This window comes from Galeopterus variegatus, unplaced genomic scaffold (assembly GCF_000696425.1).
Source record: "Galeopterus variegatus unplaced genomic scaffold, G_variegatus-3.0.2 Scaffold5321, whole genome shotgun sequence".
Classification (NCBI taxonomy): domain Eukaryota; kingdom Metazoa; phylum Chordata; class Mammalia; order Dermoptera; family Cynocephalidae; genus Galeopterus; species Galeopterus variegatus.
This window is the reverse complement of record NW_007731432.1, coordinates 132,441-144,059: the sequence shown is the minus strand read 5'-3', so window position 1 is coordinate 144,059 and position 11,619 is coordinate 132,441. Positions and strand designations below refer to the sequence as shown.

Genomic DNA, 11,619 nt, shown 5'->3' with positions numbered 1-11,619 from the left:
ATTTTCTCATCTGAAAACTACCAGTGATCCAAATTCATATTTCATCAAAATGATATGGACCTTTAAGGTTTCTCAAGAATAGTGGAAATAGGGAATGTTAAAAATATGAATTCTAAAGTCTATTATAACATTGTAAAGCTCTTAGAGAGGAATTAGCATATAGGAGTTATCTAATAAATATTAGTTGCTCTTATTTTATTTAAACATTGTCAGCATAAGTGTCATCATGTGTACAAGTCCTGTTCATCCACTTACTAACTTTATGGGCTTGGACCAATTAATTAACCTTTGTACATTTCATAGGATAATAATTATACCTCCTCTGTGCATCTCAACGAGTTGTTGTGAGGATCAAATAAAGGATGTTGTGTGAGATCAAATGAAACAATGTATGTTGAGTGAAAGAATTCGGTAATTGTGGGGAGCTATATAATGGTTTATTGTTGTTATAACCTCATAATTGTTTACCTAGGACATGAGACCCTAAACATCTAAACACTGTAATGAACTGCCAGTATGCATTAAGGGAAGACACACTAATCTTAGAAAAAGGGAGAAAACCTGGTCATTGATACCCACTTAGGAGTCCACAAATGTAAGCATACGTCATCGAAATGGTTTTTAAATTATAGAGTTTCTTTGTTTGTATTTTGCAATCAAATAAGTAAGCTCTCTCAGAAATTTTTTTTTTTTTTAGGTCCTGAAAAGGGCCAAAATTTTAACCTTTAAATGAACCTGGTCTAATATGTTTATCTTAGGGATACTTAAAATGAATTTTCTGTTTGAAGGGCACCAAGGAATTCTTGAATCAGCCTTAAAATGTTTGAGCCATTGTTCTCGGACAAGAAAAGTGCTTAAAGAAGAATGCATTCTTTATATGACCCATGCCCTGAATGATTTAGCAAATCATTATTTCCTTCCCTTCACTATATTGCTGTTCTTTTTTGCAGGTTTTTTTTCCCCCTCTTCCTACTGGGACATATAGAAGTCGAGGGGAGGAAATTTCTGGGATGACACTGTCTTGCCTCAAAGTTGTATGAATCTAGATGGGTTTGAGATAGACTCTGATATAGTCAGTAACACGAGTAAAGAAAGTGAAATCCAATGGTATATTTGCTAGTTCTGCATATCTGTTAACCCGATATGAAAACTAGAAGAAGATCCATTGCTAGGAAGGTAGCTGGTTGTATGTGCGCTTTATGTCCCTCGCCATGGAGAGTCCCCTTTTTGGGGACTGTTGAATTTGAAATCTTTCATGGAGTAGCAATGCAGAAGAAAGCCGAGAATTGGAAAGATTTCAGTACATAAGAGAATCAAGACAATCTTAGTGAGAGTTAAGTGAAATCAGAACTATAGCTCTAACATAGGAGAACAATTTATTTTAGAAAGAAAGAAAGGACATTTTATTAAAGATTGAACACTGTGACAGACTCTGATTTGTGTTAAGCAGAGTGATACCTGGTCATTGGTTTCCAATTACTGTCTTCTCTTGGCAGTATTAGTTTTAATAATTCTAGTTATGGATATTTTAGCAAATCTTGGCAGTTTTAGGGGCCTGATTTTAAGGAAATAAATTATACAGTAGCTCAAATTTTCAGCAACATTTTTTTGAAGCAAACTAGAAAAGATCAATTTTCAGCCAAAGTAAATAAAAAAGGAAAAAGAAATAAAACAGGGCTATTAGAAAAGAGACACAATTCACGTTATTTGTAGAAAATATGATTCTATCCTTCTATACTGTTAGAACTATTAAGAATTCAATTAGCTCTTTATATAAATAACAATTATCACAATTCAGTGGCTTTCACATGTATTAGAAAAAAAATGTGAGACTATTATGAAAAAAGTTTATTCATAGTTGCAACAGAAAATATAAAGCAATTAAAAAGCTTATTGCAGTTTATAAAATAAACCGTAAATGGAATGTGTGTAAATTCCCTCAAAATTTAATTAGATCTTTCATTCAATTCCAATCTCAATTTCATCTGGAATAATAAACAAGTGAATAATTAGAAACTTAAGAAGGAATAACAGGAGCAGTGTCCTCTTCAGAGAGTGAAGTGTATTGTAATGTTACAGCAATTAAAACAGTGTAGTGCTGTCACTGCAATTGAGTGAAAGATCAGTGGAACCTAACGGGATCCCTGGACAAGCCCCAGGGACAGTGGCTTACAGTTTATTCCAGAGACCCTGAAGATTCTCAGAAGTGCCTTTAGTTATTAAAGGGAGTAAATATGTGGTCTCTGAATGCTGTCATCTTCAACTCAACAAGAACAGCTCTGCTTTTGTGAGTTTTACATATTGAGTTCCACATTTATATATAGGTTTTACATTATGAAAAGTTTTCATTGTCCTAGTATTAATATTTGGGAGAGAATTCCATATATCAATACTATTATATTAACATAGTTTTTTCATAAGCCACACACTAACCATGTGTGTGGCTTGTGAAACAAATTACGTTGGGGAAATGTGGTTTACTAATGGGAGATGGGTATTTACGCAAATACAAAAATATAAATTCCAGGTGCATTAAAAAATAAAACTATAAAAATACTTGAAATAAACATTTGTAGATATTTGTGTGCTCTCTGGATAAAAGGAATTTGTAAACATTTAAGCAGTAGAAATCAATAGAAAAGACTGACGAAGTTGCTTGTGTAAAAATAGAAAACTTTGCATAGCTTGCTAAAAAATCAAAAACATAAGTAACAGCAAGGCCAGAGCAGCACCTTATGGCCGAGAGATTTTGGGGGCAATGGGCAGCTAATCTAACATTCGGGCCTGGTCGCTTAGGCTGCCATTTTGCTCTGATTGCAGATTCTCCCCGCTCTAGTGTTGTAGAGTATGGGTGCCTGTGAGCTTGATTCGTGTCTCTGCCATGTGTCACATTTTGGTGGTATCAATGTTTTGTTCTGTGAAGGTAATTTTTCCCTTTCATTCTAGTAATGTTTACATAGCTAGTTCAGTAAAACTTGTTCACACCCAGGATCCTCTCCTTCTCTGTCTCCTTTCTCTGTCTTGCAGGAACTGAGGGTGGCTTCTGGTGTTTTGTGTGGCTTCATCGTTTCCTTCCTGCCTTTCATCCACTCATGATGTAATTCTTGGCACTTTTACTTCCTTTGTAGAGTAGGATGTGATGTCATAGAGAAGGGGACAGGGCTATCCAAATTCTCTCAATTGCTGGGAGGAGCTGCCCAGGTGTGCTGAGGGGCCTGTACTCAGGAAGAGAAACAGGGAATCCTCCACAGTGAGTAACCCCACTTTCAAGTGCACCCAAATTTTTGTTAAAACGTTGTCCAGTACACTGGAGTTTCCTCTTCGGCCCTTTCTAGATTCAATCAGTTTGCCTTTAGACATTCCCAGTTCAGCTCAACTTTCCTCCTTTCTCTCCCTTCTCCTCTGTCCCCCTCTTTCCACCATCCTGTGTCTCTTCCCGCCAGTTTCCCTCTTCCTTGCTTGCTTGCTTGTGTGTCTGTCTGTTGACCTTCTGCCCATATCTTTTATGAGAGACCATGAGTGTTACCAGCATTGCTTTTCTTTTGGGATGATATCCACCCTCTAGAAAGCCCATGTGACCACAGCATCTCCTTTCAGTAATTCATAAGTATGTGCTGTTCTGCTTGCGGTTCTTATTTTAAAAGCTCTGTCAGCTTTTTTGTTTTCATGTCTATTTCTTTACCCCTTTGTCTGTGATCTATTTTTCCCCCTTTCAGCCCTGTTATGCAGTTTCCTTATTGCCTTTTTCCAGGTATTTTTCATTTTTCCTCCTCTTCCTTATACAGCTTTGCCTATGTTTATTTTTTCTTTTTCCAGTTTTGAGTTCAGCTCTCCTGTGTCGTCCTCTGTGAGGACCATTTTTTCTTCTGCCCTGTCGACATATCTGTCACCATACACTCTTTCTAGTGTGGCTCATATTTCTGTATTCTTCAAAAAACTTACTATGAGTAAGGGGCTGATCAGAATTGAGAAAAATGGGGAAATTGCCTGGGAACTGGAAAGCTGGAAGGGGAGAATAGGTACACTCTTTCTAGTGTGGCTCATATTTCTGTATTCTTCAAAAAACTTACTATGAGTAAGGGACTGATCAGAATTGAGAAAAATGGGGGAAATTGCCTGGGAACTGGAAAGCTGGAAGGGGAGAATAGGAAAGTGCTCTAAAGGTCAGGAGGGGCAGGCTGAGTGTAACTCATTGGAGGACCTTGATGAACAGAGCCTTTGCTCTGAACTACTTGAAATGTGGCCACTGACAGTAGAAGAGATTACAGAGCAATTTCAAAAAGATTTGGAAGCCTTTTCAATGTTAACTTTTCAGGTGACCCTGTTAATTCTTAATAATTATGATCCTTCTAGTAAATAATCATAAATTAGAGCTCTAATATCTTTAAGTAGCTTGGGGACATGACATGCATGATACTCCCCTGCAGCATCTTTAATTAGGAGTCATCTACCTTTGGAGAAGGTCATTGTGAAGATGCGTATAGCCTTGTTTCTTGTACCCAGATGTGGGCCCAGTACTCCATGTGGGTAGGCAGTGTGGGCACTGCTGCTTACTGCCCTACTACATGGTGAGGTCCCTGCATCAGGAAAGGAACCTGATTTCCAGGGCTGATGGACTAATGCCTGTGGAAATAACCAACTATATCCCACGTATTCCCCACCCTTTGTTTAAAAGAACCCCATTCCCAAATGAATAAATAGGACAGAAGGGGAGAAAAAGAAAATGGGACTGAGTTCATAAAACTGGGATGGGCTGAATCGGAAGAGGAAAGGGTTTACTTGAAATTAATTGGAAAAGGCAAAGGAAAGGAAACTGAGCTGAACTGGAAAACACACTGTAATGAGTTACTTGGGCTCCTATATACTTCTTTCAACATTTTGGCTATGAAGGTTTTTTTGTTTGTTTTAATTTTCTTTTTTAATAGAAAAGAGGATGATCAAAATATGAATCCAGTGAGGTTGTTTCTGACCGGCACTCCATTCTCTGTTATTGGTAGTATTCAGGCTCCATGTTTCCAACGTCCTGGAAACTTAGGAAACTTTTTAGCAGCCTGAAAACAAGTCTTTAACCAAAAAATATTGATAATTTTTTAAATAAAGGAAATTATATACATTTATTAACTTGGTCTCTAGGTTTTGCAGTTCTTTTTTGGTGTGTATGCCTTTGTGACATTTTTTGAAGAATGATCCTTATAAGTTGCAGAAATTGCCAATTGAAATGTCCAGCAAAAAATCACATTCTTCTTTTGTACACCTGAGCTGTATGATGGGATCTTACATTGACATAAAAGCCCCGTCCCTTCTAAGACTTTAAGTGAAGATTGCATGATTCGCAAGTTTTTATTTTGTATGTTTCCATGCAATAATCTAGGAATCTTATGTTTATTTTTATTTTTTAGGCACTAGAAAAACATCCCAACTCACCAATGACAGCAAAGCAGATATTGGAAGTCATTCAGAAAGAAGGGTTAAAAGAAACAAGGTCAGTATTTATATTTAAAACGCTTTCTGTTTTCATTGATTAATAATTGTCACTAGTTGCAATGCAATAGATGTGTCTAGATTTTGATACTGTAGTTTACTGTGAATTAAGTAACTACCTACAAATTTTTTGTGACCGCAATCCAAATATTTGGATGACCTAAGATTTACTTAAAACGGCCTGTTCACTTAATAAATCATATTAGATGGATTGATATAGAATGCACTTAGTTAACAAAGAACAGCACTGTGTGACTTAACCTCTCAGTGGAATTATCCCTTATAAGAGGAGATCGTGTTTCTGAAAGTCAGTAGTAACAGAGAAATACTTTTACAGTCTTAATAATAGATCCCAGGATATAAAGATGAGCTCACCCAGATAAAATTCAAAGTAGCAGTAAATGTAAATATTTAGTAAATGTAAATATTTAGTCCTCTTATATTTAAGAACTCTACTTGGACTCAGCTATTGATCCCCCCCCCTTTTTTTAATGACAGCTTCACTGAGATAGGATTTACATACTGTAAAATTTATCCTTTTAAAATGTATAATTCAGTGGTTTATATTCACAAAATTGTGCAATCATTACCACCATCTAACTTCAAATTTGTCACCCTAAAATGAAACCCTGTACCCATTAACAGTCACTCCCCATTATCCACTACCCCTGCCTCTGGCAACTACTAATCTACTTTCTGTCTCTCTAGATTTGCTGTTCTGAACATTTCATGCAAATGGAGTCATACAATATTTAGCCTTCTGTCACTGTCCTCTTTCACTTGGCATGTTTTTAAGGTTCATCCATATTGTAACATAGATCAGGATTTCATTCCATTTTATTGCCAGATAACATTTTATTGTATGGATAGACCACATTTTGTTTATCCATGATGATCTTTTATTTATGTATTAATTTTAGAGTTTTTACTTTAGCCAGCAGGTTAGGGCCATATTGATGATATTACTAAAGGAGAAAAAAAGAGGTTTGTTACAGCATAAAATAGCTATGATGTTACATGTGTATATACTCAGCATTGTTATTTTTGTGCATGAGTTGTCTGTCTGCAAGCCATTGAGCACACAATGGTTACAACTCGGTGAAAAATCAAACCCACGGAGCTGCCTTTTGAATGATTGATTGGTGGCAAGATAGAACTGCTGAGAGAAATGTATATACTCCTGAAACTGACTTCATCTAAAAAATAGGTTTCATATATAAGTCGTACAACTTCAAAGCATGTTTAACATCAGTTGGTAGCTATTTAACAGGTATCTTTTGCAAGTTAGATCCACTAACATCACAGTTTAGTGGGGTATAGAACACCCATGTGCAAATGTTTATATTTCTGTTTTGGAGACCTTTTCCCGCCTGCTCTGAAGAAATAGCCCGAGATACTGTAACTATGCTGTGTTTGCAATAATTGCTCCCCCATGCAGTGGAGGCCACAGTGGGGAGATTAGCTTCTGACAGCTCTGTTAAAGGAGATCCTATTCTGAGCCAGATGTAAGTGTGAGGAGTTAGGGAACAAAATGGGAAAAATTGGAAATTAATTTTCTCCTTGCTGGCTGTCAATAAATCTGAAAATATTTATGCCATTTAGAAAGCACTGAAAATGTTTCTACCACACTTGAAAGAAAAGGGTGGAGGGTAAAAATCTAAGGTTATCAACTTCTGTCAAATGTGGGCTTTTGTGCCAGAGGAATCTGCCAACACAGACATCAAAAGCATGTCCTACAAGTAGAAATTTCTTTGAGAAGTTTTGAATGTTTGAAATTTGTTCATTAAGGTATTCTTCTCCACAGGAATGACTGTGCTGCTATCAGTTGTTGTATTCCTTGAGATGTAAAATTGATGTACCAAAGCTCTCAACAGGATTTTAATTATACTTATTATGATAACAGCATTATTTCATATTTTTTAAAATGTTGGTCCTCCCGGGATGGTTTATTAAAAGACTTTATGCATATATAGTTAGCAAAAACAAGCAAAGGAAAATCCCCAAAGAAAACAACTTCTTTAAAGAGTAGTTAAAGAACATAGAAATAGGAAACATAATCTCCTGTTCATTTAAATGCACCCCCCGGCCACACACACACACCATTATCATGTCCTCCTGTAAGGAAAAAAATGTCCCTTATTAAAAATACTGATGAACCAGTATAGTATTATTGAAAGTACCTGCAAGTAGTTCTCAGGTTGAATAGGAAAGAGAGGAGGCGAAGAAAGAGACCACAGTTCTTTTTAAGTTCTCTTCTGTAAAATCAGCCCTCACTGAATGGCCTCAGACTATGCATTTTGTGTTCTCATTTCTTTTTACTTTCTTCCTTTAAATCTCCTCCCTTCTGTCAGTTGTGACCTGTTACTTACTCTGCTCACTCTTCCCTTGTTTTCTAGTTCTAGCTGGCTTACAAGAATCACCTCTAAAATAAACATATATAGATTTTCAGTTTGTTTGGGACTGCCTTCCATGTGATGTATGTTGTTTTAGGGAACAGATACTGGCCTTTATTTTGCCTGCTTAATGTACTGTTTTGCTACTTTCCAAGTTCTTCAGTGTCTTCCAATTATTAAAGGTAGTTGAACAAATGTAACTATATGTATTTTTCTTAAGTAAAGCTTAGAAATTCCACCATCATAAGGTCAAACATAGCTGATTAGTTTCTAGGTATTTATTAATGATGTGTTTTTCAAGAAATGCAGGTTGGTGATATGCCTGATTAAATACAGGGAAGTGTTTGTGTCGTGACTGGTGTGCCCATAGCCCTCTGGTGGTCTCCTCTATGGAAGGGATGTCATGTTAATGAGCCTACCCCAAACAGCCCACCACTGTACCTAGCATTTCCAGAAAAGAGAATATAGGGCCTTTATCCATCAGTATTGCAATCTGGACTTAAAACCATTTGTTTCAAGTACTATGGGGTTCTTCATTTTTTGTGTGCCAGGCTGTTGTAGCATTTACCTCACTGTGTTGTGATTTTGTCCTTGTACGTCTTCCCTGCCTGTCTGTGAGCTCTTTAAAGGCCGGGAACCTAGCACTCTTGGCACTTAACAGATAATAAATAGTTGTTGAGTCAATAATCTTCACTGTGTTGTGATTTTGTCCTTGTACGTCTTCCCTGCCTGTCTGTGAGCTCTTTAAAGGCAGGGAACCTAGCACTCTTGGCACTTAACAGATAATAAATAGTTGTTGAGTCAATAATCTTGTTTCTCAAGATGTTAATTTGCTGGTACTTAGTGATGACTTTGGCTTGTATTCAGAGTTAGAAGCTTCTTTTTAACATTACGTGTTGTATTTTTCATCCTATTCAATAGTTGTTTCTTCTTTTTCTTTTTCTTAATCAAAAGGAACCTAACAATTTTGTGGGAACCTCATTAGATACATGCATACTAATAGTCTTCAGCAGATTATCTGTGAACAAGTAAAGTTATTGTGCCGTTGCTTGTTTTCAAACAGTGTAAGAGCCACTGGTTTGAACTTGTAACTTACAAAACAACAACAACAAAAAAACTACACCAGTAATTTTGGCAAAGCTAATGTGGGAATTTGAATGTATTCAGTATATGTGATATTGTTACTTTGTTTGACTGAGATGAATTTCTTGGCATTTTATACTATCTTTTCCTCTTGTCAAGTGACACTTTAAATTACATACTTTTCATGTAGACATGATAAAAAGAGGACAACTTTTTACATCATTTTCTGTGTATTATCTGCATGTTATTGGGAAAATGTCTAGAGTATGATTAAATTCTACTTGGAAAAGCCAGAATGAAATAAATACTTTCCATGTGGTTTTAGAAAAGATATATGTCAGAGGACATGTGGTTTTTGTTGGAAAAAATTAATAATACGATCATAGCATGATTTTTCTAGAGCTAGTTTTCTTTTTAATAAGAGTACATTTGGTAAGTTTTACCTCCCCTCTATCGAATAGGATAAAAGAGTTTATCAGTATAATTTTACCCCGATCCATCTGTGCACTTGCTTTACCAATTCTGAGTATTTTCAGGCTTCTGTTTCTTTGTGTTTATTGGTTGTCAGCCATTGATCAGTCATAGTTGTTTGGAATGCTTTGTAGATGATCAGACACTTACAAAATCAATCAAATAGCCATGTTGCTTGTATAGAGGGGATTAAAATGTGCATATTCCAGTCTGCTGCTTTTGTGGATGGATATTTGATATTCCTGTTTGGACTACTTAGCTAAACATTCCCACTTCCTCAGGGAGTTAGGGTGCTGCCGTAGAATATGTTCTTGTCTAGAGTAAGTTAAAATATTTATGTAGAAAAAGAGGAGTAACTAGTTACTCCGTTGCTTTGGATGATTTTGGGGGCCAATTCTGCTTTTCTGTTTTTGATTTGCTTATTCAGACATTATCATTCCTTTACAAAGAGGACTGAGAGGTTTTTGATGCCTGAGGATGTGTTTTTCTTTGCCATGTCTCATGTAATTTTTAAAGTGATACTTCCAAAGAAATGTGTGCTCTGCTGCAGTGACATATCCAGGAGCCACAAGGTCACAGAGTGAGGCTTGCATTGCTTGCCTAGCGAGAACAAAACAGCCGTTCATTAGTCAGGACTAAATTTTTTTATGTGCTGAGCGCGATTGTTACAAGATACCTGTCATTAATGTAGCAAGAACCGTGATGTAATTTTTATATTACTTGATAATAGGTAAATATGTTTGCAGAGCAGCAACCTACAATTACATGTCCCAGTAAGGACATTTAAAAAGTTTTTAAACAATCTCTATTATGTTTAGTGTTATTCAAAATATAGACATTTAGATTTTGTAATGTGGAGTGAGCACTTGACAACCCCAGATTTTGTAATTATTCTAGTATCAATGAAAATTTTTTACTTCTGTTTATAATTCTTAGAATAAATTTGTTTATACCTCCTTTTAAAAGGCTTTTTATGTTTTCATGTTTGCAATCTGTTATGATGTGCTCAAATTAGGATCTTTACTTTGTACTGTTGTTTATTAAAGATGTCGAATTTTTTTTTAAGGATAAAATGTCAGAAATTCTATTACCATGTATAGTGACAAACAAAATTACTTGGCATTGCTCTTGGTGAGATTTACATTGCTAATTAGTGCTATAGGCGATGACTCTTTTTCACTGCTGAAATGTTTTGTCTAGAGATAAGAAGGAAACACAAATAATTTCTATGGCAAATCAATTCTTATCTCCAGACTCCATGTTGGCTTTCTTCCTTTCATACTGAAATGGTGGTCTAGTTTGTTTGTGTTGGGGCATTTTAGAATTACAGTGTTAATGCAGTGTCGTCCCTGCCATTTGTTAACATCTAATTCTCATTGTGTAAATGATGTGCATAGTCAGCTACTTAGAGAAGGATGTATGGGACAATGGTGTTATTAAACAGAAACACAGGGCAATTTGCATATGTTTATGTGTTTGTCTGTGTATATAAGCAAGCTGCTAGGATAATCTAGCTCTTAGTAGTGGCTGTAAAATTCTACTTGACATCATTACTCGGATTAGAAATCGGTCAGTTATTCTTAACTCTCATCTGCCACACCCTCATGGCCAGGTGATTCTTGGTAGTGTTCCTTTTCCTTTCTAAGTACATCTTTCTTTCTCTGTATCCCCCTTTTTGCCATTCTTCAAGCACTTACCATTTCTCACCTGGGCTATTGCACTATCCTCTTATCTGCCCATCTTACTCCCAGTCTCTCTCTCGTTTCAAATCCTTTTTTTCCGTCAAACAACCACTGTCATTTATAATAGCATTTCTTAACTAAAATTCATAATATTCCAGAGAACATATCATATGTAGTAAGTTATGAATAAAAAGCTGCTATCAGTTGTATGTTTGGTGATAATTAAATGAAATCGGATGTGTTACTTATTTTCTAGTTATGTGGTATCTGGATAAATCCGTAATATTCTGATAATATAGGACTTAACGATATGAATGATGAAAGCATACATTATACTAGACATTTAGATGAAAATATGAATTTATAATCTGGTCATTTTTATATGTGTTTGGTTTCTCCCAAAATATGTCACTTATAATGTTTGTTGGCATTGTATGTTTTCTGTACATAATTAATTAGTTTTAAACTAAATGGTCTAACATTGATTAAGAAGTCTTAGTTTGTACACA

General features: G+C 35.8%; 1 protein-coding gene across 1 annotated transcript in view; it reads left to right on the top strand.

Moving 5' to 3' along the window:
• Positions 1–5,398: 5,398 nt before the first annotated feature.
• Positions 5,399–11,619, top strand: part of LOC103604665 (putative Polycomb group protein ASXL3) — a gene marked incomplete at its 3' end in the record, with an annotated part of 135,463 nt that continues 129,242 nt past the window's right edge. Inside the window, exon 1 of the mRNA XM_008589237.1 lies at positions 5,399–5,482. The remainder of the gene's footprint in view (positions 5,483–11,619) is intronic.